The 27,663-nt window shown below is 38.0% G+C and overlaps 1 pseudogene; it reads right to left on the bottom strand.

Annotated features, from left to right (window-relative positions):
• Nucleotides 1-642: 642 nt before the first annotated feature.
• Nucleotides 643-27,596, bottom strand: LOC131536463 (NACHT, LRR and PYD domains-containing protein 12-like; annotated as a pseudogene).
• Nucleotides 27,597-27,663: the final 67 nt, after the last annotated feature.

The raw sequence follows: 27,663 nt of genomic DNA, 5'->3' as shown, positions 1-27,663 counted from the left end.
GACGTTGTCTCTGGTTCAGAAGTGGCTTGGTAGCCCTTTTCCTGAAGACGTCTGAGCGTGGTGACTCTTGATGCACTGACTCCAGCTTCAGTTCTCTCCTTGTGAAGCTCCCAAGTGTTTGAATCGGCTTTGCTTGACTGTATTCTCAAGCTTGCGGTCATCCCTGTTGCTTGTGCACCTTTTCCTACCCAAATTCTTCCTTCCAGTCAACTTTGCATTTAATATGCTTTGATACAGCACTCTGTAAACAGCCACACCTTTCAGTAATGACCTTCTGTGACTTACCCTCTTTGTGGAGGGTGTCAATGTTCATCTTCTGGATCATTGCCAAGTCAGCAGTCTTCCCCATTATTGTGGTTTCAAAGAACAAGAGATACCCTGAATTTATACTGTAGGGATGGTCATTTATTCAAACTCAAATGTAAATATTCTAATATTTTGAGATACTGATTTTTGACTTTCATGAGCTGTAAGCTCTAATCATCAAAATTAAAGGAAATAAACATTTGAAATATATCAGTCTGTGTGTATTGAATGAATATAATATACAAGTTTCACTTTTTGAATGGAATTAGTGAAATAAATCAACTTTTTGATGATATTTTAATTATATGACCAGCACCTGTATAATTATACAATTCCAATAATGCTTCTAATGCTTTAGCTGGTAGTTTCTTTAAGATTTTGTAACTTATCATATGTTTACCTGGTGTCGTATTCTTTGAATTATTAATTGCTGATTTCAATTCAAAATAATTAAACTCATCGTCCAAATTACTATTAAACTCTTGCTTTTTCTTGCAAGTATTTCCATATATATTCATAATTTGCTGTCGTCTTGTTAAGAATGCCTCATCTAAGTTTTCAATGCTATGAGCTTTAGCAAATGTTTGAGCCAACATTGTGACCTTATCTTTATTTGTAATAGCTACCTTCTCACCTTCCTCCATTACAGGAATCTTTCTGAAGCGGTCAATTCCATTCATCGTCTTTATCATACGCCAGACTGCATTTATTTCGGTTTCCCTCCCTATTGTATTACAGAAGCTTTGCCATGCTGTCTTCTTCGTATTTTTAATAACCTTTATAACATAAGTTCTTTTATTTTGATAATCTGTGACTGCTTCTGGGGTGAGTGTTCTTTTGAAAAATTTAAATGCTTTATTCCTCTCTTTAATTGCTTTCAAGCATTCCTCTGACCACCAAGGAACATTCTTTCTTTTACTTGTACCACTTACTAGCGGGATAGATTGTGATACTGCAAAATAAATGCCATTCACTACTTTACCATATCTATCATCAACACTACCCTCTACTGACAGATTTTCAAATTGTTCTTCACATAACATTTGAAATTTCTCCCAATCTGCCTTTTTATATATATCCATCTTAAACCAAAACTACAATTTTGTATTTGAATCTTATTTTGAATTTCACAGATCACTGGAAAGTGATCACTTCCAATATTATCTGTAGATACTGACCATATGCATTTACCAGCTAATGATGCTGAAACTATTGTGATATCTAAACATGACATTGCACCTCTTATTATGTCTATTCTTGTTGGGTTGCCATTTAGACACACTAAAGAGTTCTCTTCCATGATTTCTTCTATTACCTCACCATTTTTATCTGTGTTCCTGCTACCCCAAATACTATTATGTGCATTAAAATCACCACACATAACAATTTTATTTGATGTTTCTCCCATGGCACTTTTCAGAATACCTACTGATAATTCCGAACAAGGATTATAAAAATTTACTAATCTGATTACCCCTTGTATACCCATTACTTCTATACATATGCTCTCTGCATTACTTTCATCATTTTCTTTTATGAATGTCGCACATCCTCCACCTCAGTTCATAAACCGGATTCGTGACATAATGAATCTAGAATATATGAAATTTTAACTTTTTGAAATAAGTTACAAGAAAAAAATAACTTTTTCACGATATTCAAATTTTTTTAGATGCACCTGTAGACAGTCTTTGAAACATTAATTTATTCATAAAAATATATAAATATAAAAATATACTGACATTTAGACATAAATCGCATCCCAGCTTGAAGACCCCCCCCCCAGTTCTATCACATAAAAAAAAAAACAGTCATTTTAAATAATTTCAAAAGTAAATATAACGTAAATATTCTAAAAACTTTAATTGCTTGAAGGAGATCCCATAACAAACAAAAGAAAAATAATCTTATGAAAACAAGATTATTTTTCGTACCCCATTGGCAGATTATTTTGCTTGTTTCAAGCAAAAACTCACTTAATTTTGACTAGTTTTTTCTGAAAACAAGACAATTATTTTTACTTGTCTAGAAAATCCTTCTTGATTTAAGAATTTTTAGATATTTTGGCTGGAAACAAGACAAAAACATCTAAGTAAGAAAAGCATTTTTTGCAGTGTAGCAACCACATCACATTACAGAATTTTAACTCATATACTAAAATACTACTAAAACATACTAAAATACAAAAAAATTGCAAAATTAAAATTTAGTTTATTTCCCCCAGGATTATGTGTTCCCTTTTTTCACTACCAAAACAATGATGACATGTTTTGTTCGTGACTGTTTCAGTAGTGACAATTCTATGGGATAATGCCCAAAATGTTTCGGTAGTGACAATTTTATATACTTTTGAACCTAGCTCAAATATGCTAATCAGCACATGGTTAGTTAGCACAGTTCTGAACAGTGTCACACACATAAAAACTAAATGTAATGGAATAACTCCCTAAAAAGTGTGCTTAATTGCAGAAAAATGTTGTTTGGTTGTGACGTTCCTTAAAGTTACAACACATTTACCTCAAAATGATGAGACCTATCTATTCACACCTTGTAGCTATGAGAGAGGGGGACACAGGAATATTTACTGATCATACATTTATGGATTTAGTTCAAATCTCGGCAAATGGACTAAAACATATACTATTTCTGTAGTGACATGAAAAATGCGGGACACACAAGTTTCAGAATTTACAAAGAAAATATAAAATAAATATTTTTTTAACCACATTTTAAAAGAATCAAAAAGATACTTTTAAAAACAACAATGGGAAAAAAAGAAAAAAATTATTTCAATATAAATTTCATAAGTTGAAATTTAGGGGTTAGGGTTCGGGACAGCTACCTCCCAATTGAAAGTACCCAATAAATGATGGTTTTATATATTAGACTTTTATTATTTCAATGGATAATAGAAGGATCTTAGTAAAAATCTAAGATTTGAATGATTGATGAGGCTACAATAAAAACTGATTTCCATCAACACAAATAGAGGTTGAGAAAAGCACAGATACACAGATCGTCACTCACACACTGATCTTGATTTATTTATTACACACATTTATTCTGACATGTTTCACTGACAGAAGTTCATCTGCAGTATTAATGCCATGAAGAGACTTTGTAACATCTCACTGTTACTGATTTATGTTGCAGCTCAAAGCGTTATGGGTAGAATTTCTCATCAGTCTATTGTGATTGATCAACACAGTTTCACTGATGATCCACTAGAAACAGTAAACCCAGGATAGAGCGGCTGAGTGAATGTGGTCTGTTCTGTGTGGATGAGACTCATTGTGTCAGAGATGCTGTAGAAGGACAGGGTTCCTGCACTGGGATCCACATACACTCCTATTCTACTGCTGATGGGCTTTACAAGGAGTTTAGTCTCTATGTTATTGTGTCTGAATGAGTAACTGTAGGGAGAGCAGTGCAAACTCCAGGACTGATCATTATGACCAAACACACATTCATCACCCTGTCCCTTCCTGCTGATGCTCTTATACGACACTGATATACACACACCATTATTAAACACTTCATCATCTCCTTTCCACATATTCTCCCAGTAACACCGTTCACACACACTTTCTGTACACAACACCTGATACACATCAAATCTGTCTGGATGATCAGGAGACTGCTGTTTCTTTATCACACATGTAACCTCTCTGTTCTCCTCAGACAGTCTGAATTCATTGTTTGCTGTGTCTGGATCCAGTGTGAAAAAACAGGCATCTGAAGAGATGACAAGAAGAGAGACATTTATAACGCAACAGTGATTGTGAGCAGCTTCAAGCATTCACAGCTACTGTAAGTTGGAAATGTGTGGTCTTGTGAGATGCACGTGACTCTGGAAGAAATCTCCCCTTCATAAAAGCCTAAGTTTAGATGGATTGCCTTTTGAATTTTATAGCGGCTATTGGCGATACATCAAAGGCATTTAAAGTCTGAGTTCAGAAGCTGAAATGACTGAGTCCATGAAGCAAGGCTGGATTGCATTAATGGTAAAAGCTTTTATTTAGATCACTTGCACCCTGTTACTTTACTGAATCCGACTATAAATTGTAAACCTTGCTTTATATGAGTAGATTGAAGCATGTTCAGATTAAATTATTTATTTTTCCAAGTCTGCATTTGAAATGCATGTAAAGGTGTAATTTTAGTTTTAGATTTGCTGATGGTGAATTTTATTCCAGTAAAGAAATAATTATTGAAAAGAGGTGCTCTACCAACGAAGGAGGAGGTGCAACCAAAAATCTAAAAGCCATCAGGCCTTGATAACGGCCGAGACGTCATTTTAATTAAGTTTTGACCTCTTCAAGAGTGACTGCTGCACCTTGTTCTACTGACAAGTACAGAAATAATTCACATTTTCTGTCAATCATGAGGTGAGTGACAACTCATCTGATGATCAAGCTTTCTGATGCTAAATTATTCAGCCTTTATTCAGTCTAAAGCACTTCTCAAATGAAAATCAGAAGATCCTCTTCTCTCTGTTAACAACATCTGGGCTGGTATTAATAAGTTCCCTTTCAAGGAACACCTCTGCATGATTGGGTCTTGAAACTTGTGAAATCAGTCCAATGGCATGGAGGAACATCACAGTGGCGTCATGGCCAGGAAGCTCAAAAGTGTATCTGGAACAAACAGCATTAGCTTCTGTAGGGATCGCAGAGGGGTTGGTGATGGGCAGACAGGAACAGATGCTCTCAAGCTATACACTGCAAAAAAATGCTTTTTTTTAACTTTGTCTTGTTTCCAGCCAAAATATCTAAAAAAAAAAAAATTTCTTAAATCAAGAAGGATTTTCTTGACAAGTAAAAATTATGGTCTTGTTTTCAGAAAAAAAAACAAGTCAAAATTAAGTGAGTTTTTGCTTAAAACAAGCAAAATGATCTGCCAATTGGGTAAGTAAAAACTCACTTAATTTTGACTTTTTTTTTAGATATTTTGGCTAAAAAGTACAAAAAAGTAAGAAAAGCATTTTTTGCAGTGTATGGCATCATCCCTCATGCCTTGCCCACCAAGCAGATCAGAATAACTTCAACTTTGGTGGGTAAAGTGTACACGGCGAAGGGTTGTCACGGTCCTGCTGGAGCCAGGGAAACACGGGGACCAGGAATCTCTTCAAACACAGACTTTATTGGAACGAAGGAACAAAGGAAAGCAGGACACGAGTAACAATTAACAACCAACGTGGAGACAGGGAAACGCAGGGCTTATAAACACAAGGAAATCAAACGAGGAGAACTGAAACAGGTGGGGAACAATCACACACGGCTGGGGACTAATGAACTCATAATGACAGGAACAGGAACAAACCAAATATGGGCACGAGAGGAGGGGAAACACAAGACACGGGAAGACAGGACTGACAAGGGTCAGGTTGGTACATGTCTGCATACAATGGCTTTGTTGCAGACATACCAGGCTGACCTGCCACAGATTTATCTCTCCGGGCCACCAAGAAGATGGTCAAAGCGATCGGTTGTTCTATGAAAGTGAAAGTGACGTGACGTGACCCATACTCGGAATTTGTGCTCTGCATTTAACCCATCCAAAGTGCACACACACAGCAGTGAATACACACCCGGAGCAGTGGGCAGCCATTTTTTTATGCTGCGGCGCCCGGGGAGCAGTTGGGGGTTCGGTGCCTTGCTCAAGGGCACCTCAGTCGTGATATTGAGGGTGGAGAGAACGCTGTACATTCATGGCAGCCCTGGTGGCTACAGCAAGGCATCATTGGTTGAACTTGTCAAAGAGAAGAACAAGTTCTTTCTGCTGGCCACTCCGCTTTCACCTTCTCCCTTCTAAAAAAAAAAACAATAGAAGCCCAATAGAAACAATCACAGAAATTCCAATGGTTTCCATTAAAATACCATTATAAACCATTAGCTTTTTCCAGTAAAACCATTACAAAATTCCTTTTTGTAGTGTGTTTTGTGCATTTTTCCAATAGGATTTAACATCCCACTAATATAATCCATCACATACCAGTAGACACCATTATAGTTTCCATTAAAACCAATACAATTCCCAATATAACCATTAAAACCATTACATTTTCTATTGTGTTTTGGGCAGGGTTCTATTGTTTTTTTCAGGAGGGCTGGCCTCTTTGGTGGTGGAGTTAACTCTGTCGTCAAGAGGTTACAGAAGGCCGAGAAACAAGCAGCAGCACTCCATCGCTACCTCCCTTATCGGACTCAGGTCTCAGGGGCTGCTGGGCGGGAACAGCCCCAGTTGTCTATAGAGGTGTGAATCTGCACTCATTTCACGAATTGATTTGATTTGATTCGATTCGATTCGATTGATTATCATGTCATGATGCATCACGATTATATCAAATTTATTTTGTGCATTTTTATTAAATTACAGTTGACAAAAGTTTACATACACCTTGCAGAATCAGCAAAATGTTAATTAATTTACCAAAATAAGAGGGATCATACAAAATGCATGCTATTTTTGATTTAGTACTGACCTGAATAAGATATTTCACATAAAATATATTTACATATAGTCCACAAGAGAAAATAATAGTTGAATTTATAAAAATTAACACCTTCAAAAGGGGGCCAGGGGGTGAAAACTTTTTGAATTTGAAGATCAGGGTAAATTTCACTTATTTGGTCTTCTGGGAAACATGTAAGTATCTTCTGTAGCTTCTGAAGGGCAGTACTAAATGAAATATATGCTAAAAATATATAATATTTAGGCAAAATAAGAGAAATGTACACATCTTCATTCTGTTCAAAAGTTTACACCCCTGGCTCTTAATGCATAATTTTTCCTTCTGGAGCATCAGTGAGTGTATGAACCTTTTGTAATATTTGCGTATGAGTCCCTCAGTTGTCCTCAGTGTGAAAAGATGGATCTCAAAATCATATAGTCACTGCTGGAAAGGGTTCAAATACACAAAAATGCAGGAAAACCAAAGAATTTGTGGGAGCTGAAGGATTTTTCTGAAGAACAGCAGGCAGTTTAACTGTTCAGGACAAACAAGGGACTCGTGAACAACTATCACTAAACAAAAAAACAGCTGTGGATCATTCAGGTAACAACACAGCATTAAGAATCAAGGGGATGTAAACTTCTGAACGGGGTCATTTTTATAAATTCAACTATTATTTTCTCTTGTGGACTATATGTAAATGTATTTTATGTGAAATAACTTATTCAGGTCAGTCCTAACAAAAAAACAAACAAACATGCATTTTGTATGATCCCTCTTATTTTGGTAAAATAATTAACATTTTGCAGATTCTGCAAGGTGTATGTAAACTTTTGACTTTAATAATTTATTTTAAAAAGTAGCCTGCTTATAAACAGTTAAATCAAAACAATTTTTAAGAATTTAACCAAATAAATATTAGGGGTGTTGAAATTAATCGTTGCAGTAATAGACCATAATCGATTATAGCCTAATGACATCATTCGCATACATGCTTGTCATGCGAGTATTACAAATGCATCCACTATTTTTAAATCCAAGGTCTGGACACATTTTGGAAAAACCATTTTCCCGCGAATGGCACATGTGTGCGCTAGGGACAATCGCGGTTCATTTGTACAGAATATGCGCTGTGAGACTCGTGCGCATGTGTGCTTCCATGGTCCGTGTACGTTTTGATCATTCGTTTTTCAATTTGAAATTAAATGAGCAAAAACCAGAAAACGATCTTTTTTTTTTTTTTTCATTTTTTAAAAAAAACGATTGTAAATATTAATTAACACCAGTGTTATGGTTCAAAATACACTCTCGCACATTTAACAAGAAAAGATGTCAATGACGTTCAGCATGTGTAGCTCTTATTTATTGTTAATGTTTGATCTTTACATCTTCCCTCATCTTTTAATCAAAATATTATTAACAAAATGAATAAGACATGGCCTGTAGGCTACCCGAGTTGTAACACAAATAAATGAAAGACCTCTGGATTTTCCCCTTACTGAAAAAGACATGCTTAGTCGTTTTGTTAGTTTTTGGTTCATTAAAACTGGCTGAACCTTTATTAAGACTGATTACATCCGCGTTAAAACAAACTTTTTCCCCATTAAAACAAACGCTCAGTTTGTGGTCCATTATTACTTTAATGAAAAAAAGAAAAAGAAACTCACTTATAGGCTATTAAACAAATAAATATATAGCTCAGGAAACAGAAGCAGAGAGTGCTACACGGGTGTCTTTATAAAACCCCTGGTGCTCATTGGATATAATAGAGGTAGAAATCAAATTGTATAGACGAAATACTTCCAAGGCACTCACAGGGTGAAATAAAAGCCTTTAATATATTGGCTTAAAGCATTACAAATAATTAAAAGTAGATCTACGCGTTTGACACAAAGCCTTCTTCAGGACACACATCAATTGCTTTACACAGGTGCTCTTAAACTAGTGTTAATTGCTGAATCATCCAAAACAGCTGGTTAATATGTAGGAGTGGCTAATACTGATATCTCAATCCAAAAAAGGCACAACCTTCATAAATACAACAATACAAATATCAAGTCACACATCATCAACAATACAAATTACAAAAATGGTAGAAAATCTATTTCTTCATTGACTCCTGGGGACTTAGTTGCCTGGAGCATGTGGATCCAAAAAGTCTCTCTTTGTAAAAGCTGTTTCTGTCTATTCCCACCTCTTATTGAACCTGGGATAGATTCAATTCCAATAACTTTAAGAGAACTCTCAGTAACATGGCCCACCTCATTATAATGCCTTGCCATAGGATATGCCATATTTTTCACACGAATAGCATATTTGTGTTCAGCCACTCTTAAGCGCAATTTTCTCTTAGTTTGACCTACATAAAAGTATCCACACTCACACTCTAACCTGTAGACTACATACGAGGAATTACAGTTAATAAAAGACTTAATTGGATATATTTTCCCAGAGAACACATCAGTAAAACTGTTAGTTCGCACCATATTATCACAATGATTAGAGTGTGAGTGTGGATACTTTTATGTAGGTCAAACTAAGAGAAAATTGCGCTTAAGAGTGGCTGAACACAAATATGCTATTCGTGTGAAAAATATGGCTACATTATTTACGTTAGGCGGCAGGCCTATTGTATAAAAATCGGTGGATGGCCGAGCACACCGGCACAAACCTTAAGAGTTAGTTATTTATCTATCTACTTATTTATCAACATGTTACTAAGCGTCGAGGGCTGTGCACACTCATAACATAAATCCTGGCTAAATGCAACATTCCCGCAGCTATGATTAGCCTACAGTAAAAATTAAATCCACCCTCAGCCGATTTGCATTTACAGTAGGCTATTTGCAATGACCATCCCATGTCCAAAACTGAGCGTACTGTCTAAAAGTGCTCGAATTGAGGTACGTGGTAGGAATCACTGAATTAAATATAAATTAATGTTAAAACACTTTTAAAAGGTTTGCAAGGTTGCTAAATGATGCCTGTTAATTTTTAAGTTTTTTTTGTTTACCTGTATGTAAGCACAGTGTTAATGTTCAAACTGTTTTTACAATGTTTAAAGTGGCCGACAATAATAAATATTCTTATTAGGAATAAAACAGCCTCGTTTTTGAACTGTGCATAGCTGTAGTTGAATAATTAGGCCTACTACACTACTGTATTTTAATGTTGGTCATTCTGGTGGTACTTGGAGAGCCAAATATTTTCTGAGGTGGTACTTGGTGTAAAAAGTTTGAGAACCACTGCTATAGGGGGTCCCCTTTTTTGAAGAGGCTGGGGGTTGTTATGTTAGTGTTGCTATAGGCTATAGCGTAATATCATTTATAAGAACAGGCTTTTGAGTTCATCAACAATATATACAAAAAGATACATATTCAGTCAATGCAATGTTAGGCTATATAACAACCAGAGATAAGCTATTGTTCTCTTTTTAATTGCTTACCCTAATTAATATTTGATGTGATTTCCAAATACATTGAAATATCTAAAAAAATAAATTAAAAAAAAGGTAGAAAATAAACTCACTGGAGAGTATCACTGTCAAATTCAGTAGCAATTTATTTGATTATTTAATCTTCATTTACTAATGAAAATTCCAATCTGCGCAATGGTGCAGCTGTTCCTTTGCGCCACCAGGTGGAGATTTCACTAATGAGTTTGTATGACTGCATACTGTATACTTCAAAGAATGTCATGCACGATCATTTTGATTACTTTTCGACATTTTGGGGAGTTTTGATTCCATGAGCCAGCTTTGATGACTTTGCAATAATCACATAGACTAATAATTAATTAATGATCAGTTATAATTACAGATTTGTCACAGCACTCATTTGTAAACCATTTTTGGATAAAAGTTTCTGCTAAATGATTAAATGTAGGCTAAATGTATAAAATGTTAATTTTAATAATGAAAATTTAGTGCACGTTTCCAATGTATGTAAGACACAACAATTCTGACATTGTAGGGACCCCCTACGTCTATTTCTTGTTTTGCAGTCTATGGGTAGCGCAGCGTCACCATACAGATTTAACAACACGCACAGCTAAATAAAAAAGGCTGGGTGCAGATTAAAATTTCTGAAATAAATATTTCTGCGAAACGCGTTAGGTTGCACAGAAGAAAGCCCGATCTAGGACCTGCCCCGTACAGCAGCAGAGGACTATTATTTTGCTGAACGAACTGAGGATGACGTCACGGGCTCAGATTTGGTTGGCCAATTGGCGGAAAGGGGCGTGTCATGACCGCCCACAAGAGGAAAGCGAATTTTGAAGTTGTTTATCCGTTTTCTACCTGCGAACCAAAAAAACGAAAATCGAGCGAAAATCTCGTTTTTTTGAACAAATTAAAAAATTAAAAAACGACCGTTTTCTGGTTTATGCTTATTTAATTTCAAATTGAAAAACAAATGATCAAAACGTACACAGACCTTCCACCCACCGTTATTTCAGTATTTTACTTTAGATATGCTTTCATTTATGCCGTTGGGAATGCAGTACATATTAGACGCAGGAAACTCACGTACTGACAGATTTTGACATGTGCTTTGTGTTTGTTGTCCGGAAGCTCGATCGCGGCTGCGGTTAAATGCACTTGCATCTCCGAATATTTTTAAACCTTGTCAGTTATGTTTTCAAAACAGGACAAAACATCTGAAATGTCGAAATAGATCTGTGCATCAGTGTGAATGCAGCCTATTAAAGCTGCCACTGTCTATGATCTCATCATTAATAATCAAATGGTGAGGAAAAAAGAAAAACCCATAACTATGATTCTGTAAACTTTCAGATAGGGCTACTTAAAGCACTCTCAGATACTGAAAATACTTTTTGTTTATCACTTGTAATTGTCTTGTAATTTTCTTGATGTAACCTTTCCTCTTAAAATGGCATTACATGCAGGTATTACTTGGGTAAAACTTGAGGGAGAAAACCACAATATTTATGTTGTTGTTTTAAGTTGTAATTAACCTAACCCAAAAACACATGGGTCCAAATGTGTTCAGTTGTGTATTGTTAAAAATCAGTACTCTTTAATAATGTGTGTGTGTGTGTGTGTGTGTGTGTGTAGACATACATTTGTGTAGTCCTGCTGTAATCCTGAGCTCTCTTCCATGATCCACACTATAAAAAAAACACACACTGTCAGTCAGTGAATCAGTAAACACACACGCAACCCCACACACAGCAGTGTGGGAAATTTTATTGTCGTTTTGAATAAAAAATTTGGCTCCCAAGGATTATGAAAACAAGATAATCAAGATAAAATTATGTGTTAAAATATGCTTTAATCCTCATCTGCCTGTAACAAAATTGTGCCTCAAGGGTCAAAATGACCTAAAGGCTAAAAATGACACTTATATTTATCCAATCAATTAAAAAAAAAAAAAAAAAATTAATCGTAAATTTTTTTCTGAAATTAATCGCGATTAATCCCACCTAACAAGTTTTTAAATTTACTTTTATATTGCAATTTCACATGCAATCATTAAATTCATGTAGAAGCAACATAATGTATATTTTTAATATTTAATAGCCACCTTTTTTATGACTGAAGGCAAGTATCACTGATACCAAATATCACATCTGACCACCTGATGTCTCTATGAATTTTTTTCCTAATATGTAACCATTGACTATAGCTGTCAGTCCTGTCTTCCTGTGTCGTGGGTTTCCCCTCCTCTCGTGCCCATATTTGGTTTGTTCCTGTTCCTGTCCTTGTTTAGGTTTATTAGTTCATTAGTTCCAGGTGTGTGTTATTAATTATCTAGTTTTCCTTCTGTTTATAAGCCCTATGGTTGCCTGTCTTCATGTCGGCTGTTAAACGTCATTCTGTAATTGTCATTCCCTGTGTTCCGGGTCTCCTGCGACTCCTGTGTTCCAACATTTGGATGAATAAATGTTGTTTGATGAAAGATTCCCTTGTCTCCTCGTTCCCTTGCTCCGACGCAACATGACAATAGTCATTCAACATTAACAGTATAATCGAGAGCTATCAATTTAAAATTTATTGGACTTAAAAAAATTACTTCTAATCTAAGTGAACTTAAAACAATCTTCACATAAACCCATTATAATAAATGTCATACACCTGTGCCCTTCAGCAAGTAGAAAATATAATTTAATAAAGTTATCAAACACTAAATTCTAAATTAAATAGAGATAAAGCTTTCATTTTCTAAATATATATATTTCATTTTCTAAATATATATATATATATATATATACACAATATATATTTACCTTTAGTAGTAGATACCTGTGCATTCTTTGCTCTTTCCAGGTGCATAAATGAAAGCTCCCAAGCAAAGAACTCACTGGACTAAGATGCGGAAAGACATGCTGCACAATGACCACCACAATGAGCCACAATGAGCAACAACAAAGAACAGTATTCACTGATTATCTTTTAAAAATGATTCATTGTAACAGTTATGTAATAATTATTTTGCCAAGTAAAAAATGTTTAATTCCAAAACTTTGCCATTTACAAATGTGTTTTTCAAAACACCTTTAAAATTTTTTATGTTTTAACCTTTATTTATTAAATGTTTCAGTCCAAGTGTACATATAAATGCCTCATTCATTCAAGTAAATGCATGGGTTTTATCTACACTTATTGTATAATTGCTGTTTTTTGCTGTAATTGCATGGTTTTGTAAATAAATTTTCCTCATACCAGCTTGGTCAAGCTAGTTCTTTAATGGACTTTGAAATTGCTTTCATAATAATGAGATGTTTATAGATTTGTAATCTATATAATTAAAAATTAAAGTAAACGTTTTGTCTTGGTAACTTTATCAATTTTAAATGAAATATTAAATGAATAGTACAGTAGATACAGAAATGAAACTGGGCTAAGTCTGGCATGCTGCGCAACGGTAGGGTGACCATATTTTAGTTTTCAAAAAAGAGGACAGTGAGGGCAGGACGCAGACCGGGAGGGGGTTGAGGGGTGAGGTTAAAGGGGGTTAAAGTAGCCCCCAAAGTAGTGCAATGCCCAAATCCCACATATCAAAACTCAAAATATGTTATTTCCATAGCTAAAATACATATTTTACAGTCACTGTTATGCAGATGCTCATAAACGGATGCTTCCAGTCGTGGCCTAATGGATTGAGAGTCCAACTTGTAACCCAAAGGTTGCAGGTTTGAGTCTCAGGTCCGGCAGGGATTGTTGGTGGGGGGAGTGAATGTCCAGTGCTCTCTCCACATTCAATACCATGACTGACCTGAGACCTTTGAGCAAGGCACCAAACCCCCAACTGCTCCCCGGGTGTCGCAGCATTGGCTGCCCACTGCTCTGGGTGTGTGTTCACGGTGTGTGTGTGTTCACTGCTGTGTGTGTGCACTTGGATGGGTTAAATGCATGTCACTTCACTTTCACTTTCACTTCCTACTAGTAGCCATCCTTCACAAAACATAGTTAGAATGCAAAATGCTTTAATACAAGCATTTCAGTCAAATGTAATTTATGCAATATTTCAAACCTGTAACCCACGGGAGGAAATCAACCTGCAGCAACAGTTTAAATTCAGCCCAATTCCGTGCAAAAAAATGCGGATTTGGCAACACTGCATCCAACACGAGGTGCAACCAAAGTGATTTAAATACTCCGCATATTGATAGCGGCTCCCAGATGTGCGAAAATTAGTTTCAATATTAGAATATTTGCGGGAGCTGTTAATGATCATCAGAAATTCAGTGGGAAAACAGTCCCGTGCCGGGCTTTAATACAAAAATGCACACAATGAATGGCGAATGTAGAATGCAAAAGCCGAATCCCAGACATTTTGGCCGATTTAGAAATCACACATATTTTTAGGTCCAAAAAGAGGACAAGTCCGGGGAAAAGAGGACGTATGATCACCCTACGCAATGGGCTGAGTCCGGCTTGGATGCGAGAGTGCCGTCAAGTTATGGCTGTCGCATCTGGTCCGGTTGATTCGGCCCATAATCTGAAAGTGAGTACACAGGCATCCAGGCCGGGTCCGGAAGATGGATCCGGGCCAATGGACAAGTGTTTGGCAGGTGAAAATTTTACTAAAACTGGCCCGAGTGTATGGAGAGGGATTGTGTATGACGTAGATGTAAATAGGCTATCAGCAAATGTCAAATTGGCAAGTTTTCACTGGACTTTAGTGGAGTCAGCAGTTCGCTTGACAATAAATAAGGATCTAATCATACAGTATCTATTTTTTAAATACCATTGTTTTCCGTTGTTGGTGAAGTGTTATTTTGGTTTCTGATCACCAAGGAGAGGCTACGCAAGGTCCTAAAGATGGCGGCCACAACAAAAAAGTCACATGACTGAAACCCATGAATTTCATCAGACATATCTTAATTTGTGTTCCGAAGATGAATGAAAGGGCTTATGGGTTTGGAATGACATGAGGGCGATAAATTAATGACAGAATTTTCATTTTTAGGTGAACTATCCCTTTAAATAGGGTGGACATCTGTCTGGTTTTAGGACAGTCCAACGGCTTGTGTGTGTATATTAACAAAGAATGGTGCAACAATGCTGTGTTAGTGTCAAAACACTGCTCGTCGCTGGTGGAGTTTATAATTGTGAAGTGCAGACCCTTCTATCTGCCGAGGGAGTTCACGGCCATTGTTATCGTTGCTGTATATATACCCCCGTGTGCAAACGCTAAGGACGCATTTTGCGAGCTGTACAGCGCTAGCAGCGAGCAACAAAAAAATAACCCTGATGGCTTTTTCATAATATCAGGTGACTTTAATCACGCAAACTTAAAGACAGTTTTGCCAAAGTTCTACCAACACGTGAACTTTGCAACAAGAGAAAACAACACGTTGGACTTGGTTTACACAACAGAAAAAAATGCGTACAAAGCTGCACCCTGCCCCCATCTCAGGTACTCAGACCACATCTCTGTTATACTAATTCCAGCACACAAACCACTTCGCAAGCTTGCCAAACCGGTACAAAAGCAGATCACAGTATGGCCAGACAATGCTACCTCAGCACTACAGGACTGCTTCCAGGACACAGACTGGAACATGTTTAAAGAGGCAGCCACCTACCATGACCACACAGACCTGCAAGAGTACGCTGAAACAGTGACTACTTACATCAAAAAGTGCATTGATGATGTGACAGTCACCAAGAACATAACCACATGTGCCAATCAGAAGCCATGGATGACAGCAGAGGTTCGTGGGCTGCTAAAGACCCGTGATGATGCATTCAGATCGGGAGACAAACAGTGCTCAAAACAGCAAGAGCCAACCTGTCCCGTGGCAGAAAGAAAGCAAAACGGTTATATGCACAAAAAATCAATAATCACTTCACTGACAGCAAAGACACGGCAAGCTATTCAGACCATCACAGAATACAAGCCCCTGCCACAGGCCTGTGATGACGACACATCCCTCCCAGATGCACTCAATGAGTTTTATGCACGGTTTGAAATGCACAAAGACAAACCTGCACAAAAACTACCCACACCTCCCAACGACCAGGTGCTCTGTCTGTCTCCAGTCAATGTAAGGAAGACCCTATCTAGGGTTAACCCACGCAAGGCTGCAGGTCCCGACAACATACCAGGCCGCGTACTGAGAGACTGTGCTGAACAGCTGACAGATGTCTTAACAGACATCTTTAACATCTCGCTAAGCCAAGCAGTTGTCCCCACATGTTTTAAGTCCACCACCATCACCCCAGTACCAAAGAAGTCACCTGTGTCCTGCCTGAATGACTATCGTCCCATAGCACTGACCCCAATCATGATGAAGTGCTTTGAGAGGTTAGTCATGCACCATATCAAATCAAATCTCCCCAACACACTTGACCCGCTACAGTTTGCATACCGTCCAAACTGCTCCACGGACAATATATTTCCTCCACCCTCCACCTGGCTCTTACCTACTTAGAAAACAAAGTCTCTTATGTTAGAATGCTGTTCATCGACTTCAGCTCATCAACAAACTAAACTAACCTCCCTCTGTAATTGGATCCTGTACTTTCTAACCGGAAGACCTCAGTCAGTCCGTGTCGGCCACAACACATTGAGCACTACCACACTGAGCACAGGTGCCCCACAAGGCTGTGTGCTCAGCCCGCTGCTCTTCATGCAGCTGACCCACGACTGCACTGCCAAGTCCAGCTCCAACCACATCATCAAGTTTGCTGATGACACAACTGTGGCAGGTCTCATCAGCAAAAATTATGAAACACCCTACAGAGAGGAAGTGGCACAACTGGTTGAATGGTGTAGTGCAAACAACCTGTCCCTCAATGTGAGTAAGACAAAGGAGGTTGTGATGGACTTCAAGAGGAACTCTGTTGACCACCCCCCACTGACCATCAACAGCTCGACTGTGGAGAGAGTCAGCAGCACTAAATTCCTGGGGGTGCATATAACAGAAGACCTCACCTGGACCACCAACACTACATCATTCTCCAAGAAGGCGCAACAGCGGCTCTACTTCCTGTGCCGACTTAAAAGAGCAAGTCTCCCTCCACCCATCCTCACCACATTCTATAGGGGAACAATTAAGAGTGTGCTGACCAGCTGCATCACTGTCTGGTACGGGAACTGCAGTGCTGCTGACCGCAAGACCCTACAGCGGACAGTGCCCCTCTCCCCTCCGTTCTGGATATTATCCATGCACGATGCTCCAGTAAAGCTACCAGTATCGTGAAACCCCACCCATCCCTCCCACAGTCTCTTCCAGCTCTTGCCATCAGGAAGACGGTACCGGAGCATCAGAGCCCGCTCTGCCAGACTGCTCAACAGCTTTTTCCCCCAGGCTGTGAGAGCCCTCAATTCCAATCACCTCACCACCCTCTGAAACCTCATCTATAACTCTAACTCCTGAAACCAGGATCCTCTCTCCCCCCCATCCCACAACACCACACGCACCACTAGAAAACTACTCAATTCTGAGTGTGCTACACACAGGTGAGTGGGCTGTACAAACCACCTGTGGAGAAACATACTCTTTCCTCTCTATACGCACCAGACACTTTCTTATAAACACTCCATGTTTCAAGAAAAACACTGTGCAATTCTGAGTGTGCTACACACAGGTGAGTGGGCTGGACAAACCACCTGTAGAAACATATTCTTTCTCTCTCTATATGCACCAGAAACTTTCTTAAAAACCCTCCGTGTTACAAGGACTTAATAAGAAATACAAAATGTCCACTTGTGAATGCACCACAAATCATATTGCACTACTTCCTTCTTAACCTTAAATACCTCTATTGCACAATAGCATGTACAGTTGTTATTATATAAGTAATTGTATAGTCTGTCTTAGGTTATGTGTATGTATAGTCAACTGTTTATAGTATATGTATAGTCAGATTACTGATTCAGTAAATTAGCTATGTAGGCTAGCGTTACCCAAAACAGGGAAGCACAAGACAACAAATTATTTTAGATGTTGTTTAAAACCTGTTAAATATTTCAGTAGATTAACTATGCAAAACATTCATAATAGTTTTTAAAAGTATTACGTTTGCAAAGAGACATGGCCATTGTAACATAACTGTATCGTCCACACGAGGCGTTTCCCAGCAGTCACCTTGGTATCAATTTGACGTCAAATATTAGTCATTGATGACAATGCTATAACATCATTTTAAATTCAGTTTGGACAGCAATTTCTTCCACTGGTAATTGGGTGAAAATAAGAAGTTAATCCCACACTGAAATTGGTTTAATGCAGCGTTTCTCAAATGGTGGGTCGTGAGTGTACCGTAAAAGAAACAATATCATCAACAACAACAAAAAAATTCTAAATATTTTCCTGATGCAAGACTTAAAAAAAAAAAAGACGTGCATGAAAGCCGTTGACACTTATGTCAGATGCAGTTATGTAAAGAGTGCCTGAGAAAAACGAGCTGTCCCAATCTGCAGTCAGATGAGATGTTATGCTTAATGTCAGTGTCATTATTCTATCGTTATTTTCGTTACTTTTATTATAACACCGATCATTTTACCGTGTTCCTTTACAGCTATGCACTTTTCTAATTTATTACTATTATACATTGCGTAAATGTTTATTAGTTTTCAGTTAGCTGTGGATATTAGAGACACTTGGGAGTTAAATAAATAAAAATAAAACCTAAAAACTCTTGCTGCTTTACATACTTGAGTTTTTCCAATATGTAGTTTGGATTGTTGAGCAGCATCAATCCTCCTGAATCTCCTGGGTGATTGTAGCTCAGATCCAGCTCTCTCAGGTGTGAGGGGTTTGAACTCAGAGCTGAAGACAAATAACCACAGCCTTCCTCTGTCACCATACAGCCAGACAATCTACAAACACACACAGAAACAGTCCACATGACATTAGTTCGGTAGTCAGATGTCACTAACACACAGTCAGCCAGGGTGGTAGCTTTTATTTTCTGTAGTTTCAGTCACAAATAAAACAAAAGTGAGGTCAGCAGAAACATTTATACCCCAGTAAAGAAGTAAAGTACTTAAGAACAAGAACAAACCATTTCTATATTGCCACTAGACACCAAAGTTTTGAAACCTGAAGTGCCATTTTTTAATTTATCACACTGTCATTTCATAAAAGGTCATTTTTTGCTCATTTAGAATTATCAGGAAGAAACAAATATTCCCCAAAAGTTTGTTGACAAAGTAGTGAAAAAAATAATATAATATAATATAAAATAACATTTAATTAAAAACAAAACTTCTAACTTCACATTATTCAAACAAACAAACAAAAACAGGAAACCACTTGCAGATTCTCAGTCGCACCAATCATTGAGAATCCTCTGCTGCTAGCCCCACCCACATGAGGGGTCACGTTGCTTTATTTTTTCCAGTTTTAAAGATTTTTTTTTCATTAATGTTCAATTGATTTGTGTTTAGTTTATTGAAATGTTATGTTCAAAACATCTGGCGCAAATCTAATTCCATATTAGTCAAGTATGGCCAACCTGAATGCGTCATCTTTGCTGATGGTTTAAATGCAGATTCTGTCCCAGATGTGGAAAAGTGGACCAGTTTTATTAATTTTTTTTAATCATTTTACCCTGCCAAGAGTGCTGGAAGCGGCATAGGAGATTGCGTATTCAGTGTACATGCGTTTTGTGGATTTGTAGAAGGGGGTGGAGGTTGTTGATTTTGGGTAGCCTGTCTGCTTTTAGTCTCTAACGGCTGAAGGTCTGGGAACTTTGGCCGCTTTGAATGGCTAAGACCCACCAATATTACTGACAGGTAAAGCAACCAATCACGTTTCGTTTTGTGCCGCATCATATTTAGGGGCGTGGAAATGTCGCCACAATAAAAGTGTGTGTAAAACTCTCGGACATATTAAAAAAATTCTATGCTGCAAACTTAAACATTTTCTCATACTTTTAAAATTTCACCATTTAGTTGATCCTGACAAGCGTTTGTCATCAGCTGAAAAAACAACGCCTTTCTTCTTTCGTGAGGGGGTTTGGCATCACAGCATCTTTGTTTCCTGGCAGAACGTTAAAGAACGCGATGCACACGTCTCCAAGAAATCCTGTATAATCTAACCAATTCGATGGCGACTTCAAAGCTCCTGAAGTGTTTACAGATAAGTGTGCAATATGCATCAGACGTTTAGCTAACGTTCCATGGGCGTGACGTCTGAGGCTGAGACTAGTCTGCTTTTAGCGAATGATGTTGCCCTGCCCTGATGGCTTCATCAGGCTGTGATCTTCAGCATTTACTTCACAGTGGTTTGTGGCCAAGTGTGAAGCGGCAGGACTAACGGTCAGCACCTCCAAATCCTATGCTATGGTTCTCAGATGGAAAAAGGGTGAATTGCCTGCTTCCAATAGGGAAGTAGAAGAGTTCTAGTGCTTCTTGTTCATGGGTAAGGGTTGGTAGGAGCATGAGATCGACAGGTGGATCGGTGCAATGGCAGCAATAATGTGGACATTGTACTAGGCCATCGTGGTGAAGAGAGAGCAAAAAAAGTTCACATTGTCATGATCTCTGGGTAATGACTGAAAGAATGAGATTGTAGGTACAAGTTGCTGAAATTAGTTTTCACGGCAGAATGTCTGGGCTGACCCTGAGAGAGTTTTGAAGCTGGGACATCCAGGAGAGACTAAAGCCCTATTCGGACTGGATTAGTTTTACAGGGGTAGATGGGGTAATGTAATTTTACCACAGGACGTCTGTAATATTAATGGCCGATTCGCATGGGATTAGAAATTTCAGTAAAACTATCAGAAGTGGAAGGGGTAACTCGATTTACGCACCGCGTGCGTTTTACGTTACTTCCTGAATGACATCACGTGCAAACACGCAACATGGCGCCAACAAGAAAGACGCGAAATTGGACCAGGGAGGAAACGCTGAGTTTAATTTCGGTTTGGGGAGAGCATCGGTTTCAGAAACAATTTGAGACCATGGTGCATAACCACACCATTTGGGAACAGATTTATCGAATTGTTGTAAGTAAATGTCCAAAAGTCGAGGAAGATTTTGGGGACTGGGGAAAAAATGAAAGAGAGAATCGACTACCTGAAAAGAAAGTATAGAGAGTGGATTAAGCACAACAAACGGACTGGCAGTGATTCGAGGAAGTCTCCATATTTTGAAGAAATGGATGCAGTATTGGGCAAGAATAATTAGTTATCAGTTACTTTTTGTGGTAGCCATTAGCTTCCTAATACAGTATCTGAGTAAACACTCACTCCTTAGGTTGCCGACCAATAACAGACCCACTGCTTCAGGGTCTGAATACTTAGGACCATGTGATATTTCAGTTTTTCTTTTTTAATAAATCTGCAAAAATGTCAACAATTCTGTGTTTTTTCTGTCAATATGGGGTGCTGTGTGTACATTAATGAGGAAAAATTATTTTAGCAAATGGCTGCAATATAAAAAAGAGTGAAAAATTTAAGGGGGTCTGAATACTTTCCGTACCCACTGTATGTGTGCTGCTGCTTGTCCCTGTGTGTGTAATAAGCAGAGTGTACGCGCATTGTGGACCTGCTTATAGGCGCATATTACTAACAAGCTCTTTAAATAACAAGAAACTACTGTTCAGTTGCCTCAAAATAGCAACGCGCCAACAGTGCGCCTGAACACACCTCGTTTTTAGACCAGCACGCCCATGGGCATACAAATGGGTACAAATGCATTTGCTATTTAAACAACCTGCACCGCATTATTTAAATAGCAAATGCATTTGCGCCCATTTGACGTGAAAATCTAAGTGCACTGAATTACATTTTCATCAACTTACAACTTATTGTAGCTATTTGTGCACTCAGTTTTTCTTTAATTTGTCCAATATTGAAGAGCTATGCTCAGACTATTTAAAACAGTATTGTCTGTAACTCTGACAAATGTTAGCGCTCAAGTACATAAAACTTTAGATTTTACATAGAGAGTTTCTTGAGTAAAGTAAATGCTGAACGTATTCAAAAAACCAGTTCAGTATTTACCCTTGCAAACAAGTACAGATGGTCAAAACTGTGTGCGGCACTTCTTCACAATAGAGGCGGGTGGAGTTATAAGCTTTGACTGATAGTTTGAAGATCCAATACATTTAATGTTGTTTTTCATTTATTTTGGTAGCATTTTGTTAATTATTTTATGGAAAACCATTTACCTCAGTATCTCTAGCTGACAGTTTGGACTCTTCAGTCCATCAGAAAGAAACTTCACTCCTGAATCCTGCAGATCATTGTTACTCAGGTCCAGCTCTCTCAGGTTGGCGTTTGTGGATTGTAAAACTGAGGACAAATTCTCACAAGACTGAGCAGTGAGATTACACATGGCAAATCTAAACAAGAAAAACACAAAATTGGATACAGAATAAATCTCAACAGTGTAATTTTTAGTAATTAACCTAATAGGGAGAAAGAAAAAACAATAACAAAACAATGACAGTACTTGAAACTCAAACCTCAGTATCTCCAGCTGACATTTTGGACTGTTCAGTCCATCAGAAAGCAGCTTCACTCCTGAATCCTGCAGGTCATTGTTACTCAGGTCCAGCTCTTTCAGACATGAGTTTGAGGACTGTAGAACTGATGACAATCTCTCACATGACTGATCAGTGAGATTACAGCTATGGAGCCTGTGTGGAGAACAAAACAAACAGCAATATATTTGTATTTATCTTGTAAAGTTCATAATCTGGAGCACAGATGACTTGGAAAAACATTTGAATATAGTGATGTAGTTAAAGCAGACATAAAACCATCAAATGTACTCATTGATTACTGAATTTAAGAAATAATCAAAATAAATGTAAAAGGCTTCCTTTAGTTTATATTTTAAATATATATTTCTTAAATTCAACTTTTCATGTAACATCAAACCAATATTTTCAGTTTATTTAATTTAACTTACAGTTGAGAATAGTGAAATGGTTAAAACTTGCCTGATAGTGGAGAAACATTGGCATTAAATGTCATCATGCACAATGATATGTTAACATTTATTCATTTTTCTGAACAGTCCTGACAAACAAGTTACCCGTGTAAAGTTAAGGCTCAATTAAAATGACTAATAACAAGTATAAATGAATTTAGCTAAGACTCTTACAGTGCTCTTTTGGTGTTTTTGATTACTGGCATCAGTCTCATCAGTGCTTCATCAGATCTTCTGTATTTCTGCAGTTCAAACTTCTTTTGAGTCTCTTCTGACATCTGGAGCAGAAACAGCAGACCTGACCACTGAGCAGAGGAGAGATTCTGTGCTGAAAGATTTCCTGAGCTCAGATTCCTCTGGAGTTCCTCCTCAAAGTCATCTTTCAGTTCAGTCAGACAGTAGAAGAGATTAATGGTCCTCTCTACTGATTTCTCCTTTTTATTATCTTTTTGATATAGTCAGCAGTGTCTTTGATGTTCTCTGTTTTGAACTCTAGTCCTGGAAGTAGTTCCTTCAGGTCACTCTGATTGGACTCCAGTGAGAGACCCAGCAGGAACCGGAGGAAAAGGTCCAGGTGTCCGTTCTTACTTTCTAAGACCTTCTTGACTACAGCTTTATAAAGCTGAAACAATGGCTTTTTAAACAGTTTCAATGTTAGTTTGTCTCCCAAGATTGAATAAATGGGTTTGTATTCCCATCTTTGCTAATCAAATACACATAGAGGGCAGCTAGGAACTCCTGGACACTGAGATGTACAAAGCTGTAAATCATTCTCTGAAACAGATTTTTCAATCTGAAAGATCTGAGTACATAATCCAGAGAACACGGACACTTCGCTGACATCTAGCTCACACTCCTCAAGATCTTCTTTGTAGAAAATCAGATTACCTTTCTCCAGCTGTTGAAATGCCAGTTTCCCAAGTTTCAAAAGAATCTGATCAAAAGACCTGGCATTGGCATTAAGTTTAGGATCACCACTGTATTTTGTTTTCATCTGTTGCTGCTGATTAAGTAAGAAGTTTATGTACATCCCTGTGAGAGTTGTGGGAGTTTTGTCATTGCTTTCTTGAGCCAGCAGAGGCTGAAGAACAGTGAGAGAGATCCAGCAGAAGACAGGGATGTGGCACATGATGTACAGGCTCCTGGATTTCTTGATGTGATGGATGATCTTTCCAGCAACCTCAGGACTGCTGTTTTTGATGAAGTATTGCTCTTTCTGCTCATCATTGAATCCTCGCACCTCAGTCACCTGATCAATGTAGTCACGGGGTATCAGACTGGCTGCTGCTGGTCTGGATGTGATCCAGATGAGAGCAGAAGGAACCAGATTTGTCTTGATCAGGTTTGTTATTATATTACTCAGCATTGTTTTTTCATGCACGTCTGTAAATCTGTCATTCTCTTTAAAGCTCAAAGGGAAGCGACATTCATCCAGCCCGTCAAAGATGAACATAACCTTACCATCACCTTCAGGAAGAGAGGCAGTTCTTCAGGACTACTAAAGAAGTATTTGTTAAGCAGTTCCATGAGACTGAACTCTTTTTAATCAAATTCAGTCTACGGAATGGAAGTGGAAATATGAAGACTATGTCCTGATTTTCTTTTCCTTCAGCCCAGTCAAGGATTACTTTATTGACAGAGACAGTTTTTCCCACTCCTGCAATCCCCATTGTCAGCACTTTTTCGTTTGGTGTGTCACACAAAACTTTAAACATATCATTAAATTTGATTGGCGTCTCCTTGGCAGCCAATCGGTTGTGATTTGATTCAATCTGTATCACTTCGTGGTCGTTCACTCTACCCCCAGTCTCATTTTCCACCACATATAAATCAGTGTAAATATCATTCAGGTTTTCACGATGACCTGTCAGCGAATTACCAACCAATATCCGCTTATAGTCCTGACTTAATTTGTTCTTCAGTCTGCAACTGGTTTTGTGTAATCATGAAGAGCAGCTTGACCTTTATCTGCAGTTGAGCCTTTCAGAAACATGGAAAAATACAGCAACAACTAAGTGATTGAATTGTTCATAAAGTAAATAAAAAAACCTATATGTAAATTTGGTAACAATTAATAGGAAACGCATAGTCACTATTAAGAATTTTCCCTCAATAAACTCCTAATTTGTTGCATATTAGTAGTTAGTATGGTAGTTGTTAAGTTTAGGTATGAGGGAATGATTATGGGATTTAAAATATGGTCATGAAGAATAAAGCATTAATATGTCACTACTGGACTCATATCAACCTCTAACAATACACTAAACTGCATTAGACTAAAATAGGCCACAATGGTGTTTTACCTGTATTTTGAATTTTACACTGCATTGCGTTGTTTTAGAGTTAATGGAAATGTTTGTCTGTAGTAAAATTAATGGATATGATCCTGGCAGTCAGCTGCCAGTACTTTTCTGTTATTTTAAAGATTTATTTCTTACAGTATAGTGTTATGTTAGAGTAATTGAAATAACCCTTTGCATGTAGAAACAGCTTGCACAAGTTTTAATTAAGGGTTTTAGACCATTGTAAACATTGAACCATTCATAAAATCACAACTACACTTTGTTGTAATAAATGTACTTGTATAAGCTCTTCCACTGTTCTGCTTGGCCCTGTAAGGCTTTCCTGTAGCTCAAATAGTAGAGCATGGCGCTAGCAACGCCAAGATCATGGGTTCGATTCCCAGGGAAAGCAAGAGCTGATAAAATGTAAAAACTGTAACTTGAATGCAATGTAAGTCGCTTTGGATAAAAGCGTCTGCTAAATGCGTAAATGTAAATGTAAATGTAATTGTTGCTTCCTGTTCTATTTTATATTTTTTCCATGTACAGGCAGTGATTGTTATTTATTCCATATCTTTATTGAATGAGCTCCAACAGGAACAGATTTCATTATATTGCCTTCAGCCTGACCTGTTTGTGTGTGTGTGTGTGTGTGTGTGTGTGTGTGTGTGTGAGAGTGTGTGAGACAGATCTGGCATATGGTGGTTTATGAGGACAGAGAATGTGTATAATGACATGGGTATTACAACAAAAAGGTGGTTTATGAAGACGTTTTCATAAATCTGTGTGTGTATGGAAGAATATTACGGACAATTTTCAAAAGGAATTGCAAATCTTGCACTACTGTTTGTATTTTTTGCTTTCGTGAACACACCACCACGGGGTAATTTTGCGAAATCCATTTGCAATTGTATTTCCCCAGTCTTACGAGATATGAGCCTGTCATATTTAATGTTAATGACCACATTTGGTTTTTCACTTTCTCTTTCTCTTTCTTTAGCATGTAACCTGCCAAAATTCAAATGAAATCGCAATTCCTTTTGCATTTGAATTTCCGATGTCTACACGGAAAGCTGTCAATCATTGTGAGGGGGCGGGACTATACTAGGGGGCGTGTTTGTATTGGGAAGTGACGTCACTCACAGAAGACCGTGCTGAACGCTTTGATTAATGGAGGTAATCGGTGAAGGCTCCGCTAAAGGCAGCTGTCAATCAGTTCGTGCCTGTGTGAACGAACAGACAACCTTCTTGGCACAATTATTAATTCTGTCTTTTTCACCCCAAATGCAGCGATTATCCCCTGCTAACAGCGGGAGTCACAACGGTACACACAATAGGTCAATATTCACTATTAACGAAACGCTTTACACCTGTCTCAACATCTCTCACTCCGATTGATGCAAAGAAGATTACTTTGTTCATTCACACAGCCACAAACTGACTGACAACTGCCTTTAGCGGAGCCTTTACCGAATACCTCCATTAATCAAAGCATTCGGCACGGCCGTCTGTGAGTGACGTCCCCTCCCAATACAAACACGCCCCCTAGTATAGTCCTGTGTGTGTGTGTGTGTGTGTGTGTGTGTGTGTGCATGTGAGAGAAAGAAAGAGAGAGGAGGGGGATCACTAACTGGGAAGCATAAATCACACAAACACATCAGCAGAGCAGAGAGGAAAGTTTGTTAAACCATCACACTGGTAAACTGTTACCCATGTTACAGTCAAAGGGAACTAAATGTTACCTTGCTTGTGTTTGTTTTCCAGCTGCTCAGCCAGATTATTCTGTTGCATCTTCCTCAAGATGCTGACTGTGATCTTCACAGCTTCTTCTGGTCCAAAACATGCCACCATCCTGTTCACTGTTTTTAACCTATCTGCATTCTCCATTTCAGACTTTGCTACACGTTCATGATCCTTTAAGTGCCACTGAAACTCCTTCAATTCAGCTTCCTCCAGTTCTTTCAGCGAGTTCACGAGAAGCTCTTTAACAGATGCCATCGTCCTTCACCGATTCACAGCTGCAGGGCAAGAAGCAAAAGATCTTAAGCAGTTTCATGCTTAACATGCGAACTAAAGCACTCAAAGGTTACGTATGTAATGAAATGAAGTTGCGATCATATCAGGTCTCTCAGATTCAGCTCATCTGTTAATCAGTCAGCGATTCCTCATACAAGAGTCACACACACATACACACTGACACAATAATAACGAAAGGGGTGTTTCAGGGCGTCCCGCACATCTGAAACAAATATTAAAGCATAAT

Source organism: Onychostoma macrolepis, chromosome 03 (genome assembly GCF_012432095.1).
Source record: "Onychostoma macrolepis isolate SWU-2019 chromosome 03, ASM1243209v1, whole genome shotgun sequence".
Taxonomy (NCBI): domain Eukaryota; kingdom Metazoa; phylum Chordata; class Actinopteri; order Cypriniformes; family Cyprinidae; genus Onychostoma; species Onychostoma macrolepis.
This window is presented reverse-complemented; position numbering and strand designations above follow the sequence as displayed.